General features: G+C 41.0%; 1 protein-coding gene across 1 annotated transcript in view; it reads left to right on the top strand.

The window, feature by feature from the left end:
• The window catches only part of LOC120033310 (caveolae-associated protein 2-like), a 16,454-nt gene that overhangs the window by 2,624 nt on the left and 11,330 nt on the right, over window positions 1–2,500 (top strand). The gene's annotated exons all lie outside the window — the stretch shown is intronic.

The following is a 2,500-nucleotide window of genomic DNA, read 5'->3' as shown; positions in this document are numbered from 1 at the left end:
ATCAAGCCAGGCATATAGCCAATATGTTGTGATAATGTATCAGGCCAGGCATATAGCCAATATGCTGTGATAATGTATCAGGCCAGGCATATATCCAATATGCTGTGATAATGTATCAGGCCAGACATATATCCAATATGCTGTGATAATGTATCAGGCCAGGAATATATCCAATATGCTGTGATAATGTATCAGGCCAGGCATATATCCAATATGCTGTGATAATGTATCAGGCCAGGCATATATCCAACATGCTTTGATAATGTATCAGGCCAGGAATATATCCAATATGCTGTGATAATGTATCAGGCCAGGCATATATCCAACATGCTTTGATAATGTATCAGGCCAGGAATATATCCAATATGCTGTGATAATGTATCAGGCCAGGCATATAGCCAATATGCTGTGATAATGTATCAGGCCAGGCATATAGCCAATATGTTGTGATAATGTATCAGGCCAGGCATATAGCCAATATGCTGTGATAATGTATCAGGCCAGGCATATCGCCAATATGCTGTGATAATGTATCAGGCCAGACATATATCCAATATGCTGTGATAATGTATCAGGCCAGGAATATATCCAATATGCTGTGATAATGTATCAGGCCAGGAATATAGTCAATATGCTGTGATAATGTATCAGGCCAGGAATATATCCAATATGATGTGATAATGTATCAGGCCAGGAATATATCCAATATGCTGTGATAATGTATCAGGCCAGGCATATAGCCAATATGCTGTGATAATGTATCAGGCCAGACATATATCCAATATGCTGTGATAATGTATCAGGCCAGGAATATATCCAATGTGCTGTGATAATGTATCAGGCCAGGAATATATCCAATATGCTGTGATAATGTATCAGGCCAGGCATATAGCCAATATGCTGTGATAATGTATCAGGCCAGACATATATCCAATATGCTGTGATAATGTATCAGGCCAGGAATATATCCAATATGCTGTGATAATGTATCAGGCCAGGAATATAGTCAATATGCTGTGATAATGTATCAGGCCAGACATATATCCAATATGCTGTGATAATGTATCAGGCCAGACATATATCCAATGTGCTGTGATAATGTATCAGGCCAGGAATATATCCAATATGCTGTGATAATGTATCAGGCCAGGCATATAGCCAATATGCTGTGATAATGTATCAGGCCAGACATATATCCAATATGCTGTGATAATGTATCAGGCCAGGAATATATCCAATATGCTGTGATAATGTATCAGGCCAGGAATATAGTCAATATGCTGTGATAATGTATCAGGCCAGACATATATCCAATATGCTGTGATAATGTATCAGGCCAGACATATATCCAATATGCTGTGATAATGTATCAGGCCAGGAATATATCCAATATGCTGTGATAATGTATCAGGCCAGGAATATATCCAATATGCTGTGATAATGTATCAGGCCAGGCATATATCCAACATGCTTTGATAATGTATCAGGCCAGGAATATATCCAATATGCTGTGATAATGTATCAGGCCTACTGCACAAACCTTATTCATACAGAACAGTTTTATTAGGTTAATATTTAAAAAATGAAGTCATGTTTAAAAATCTGAGTGGTAGATCTCGGCTTGCATTTTGACTGAGAAAGTGATCTTGATTCAGAAAAGGTTGGTGCCCACTGCTTTATAGCATGAGGCTGTGTGAGTGAGTTTCCACTCTTATCAGCCCGCAGGATAGTCGGCTGAAAATGACAAGATTAAAACAAGGAGACAACGGAGGGGGAGAGGGGATCTGTCATGTCTTGTGACACTGAGACGGATTCTGTTATCAATAACACACTAGCATTCTAATGGAGGGTGGGGTTGCTCAGACGGCCCTTTGTGTGTGAGTTTGTGAGATCCTGTATCCTGTGTGTGTGTGTGTGTGTGTGTGTGTGTGTGTGTGTGTGTGTGTGTGTGTGTTTCTCTTATTGTGTGTGTTTGTATTTCGGAGCCCAGACTCAATTCTTCCATGAACATAAAGAGAGAGAGAGAGAGAGAGAGAGAGAGGGAGAGAGATACATTTTGTCTAACTCACGCATGGCGTTTCAGTCTAAACTTTGGAAACTGTTTTGCAAGGGAAACCCTGTCTGAAGCGGGAAAGCCTGTCTGATTCCCCACTGAACAGTGTGTTTGTGTGAGTGTGGCCGTGGCAGGGTGAGGCTGCAGAAGGGAAGAGAGCAGGGAACAAGTGAGGAACTAACGGTCGGAGCTAGATATAGAGGTCTGGAAGTGTGTGTGTTAGGTGTTTGGTCTCTTGCTCAGCCAAAGGAAAGTCACACTGTTAAGAGTGTGAGTGAGACTTCTAGCACAGTGGAGGGTTTTAATGTTAAATTTTTTGTACTTACACGCATAGAGACATAGGCATGTGCGCACACACACACACACACACACACACACACACACACACACACACACACACACACACACACACACACACACACACACACACACACACACACACACACA

Source organism: Salvelinus namaycush, chromosome 40 (genome assembly GCF_016432855.1).
Source record: "Salvelinus namaycush isolate Seneca chromosome 40, SaNama_1.0, whole genome shotgun sequence".
NCBI classification, from domain to species: Eukaryota; Metazoa; Chordata; class Actinopteri; order Salmoniformes; family Salmonidae; genus Salvelinus; species Salvelinus namaycush.
Note: the sequence above shows the minus strand (reverse complement) of the source record. Positions and strands in the feature narration are given on the sequence as shown.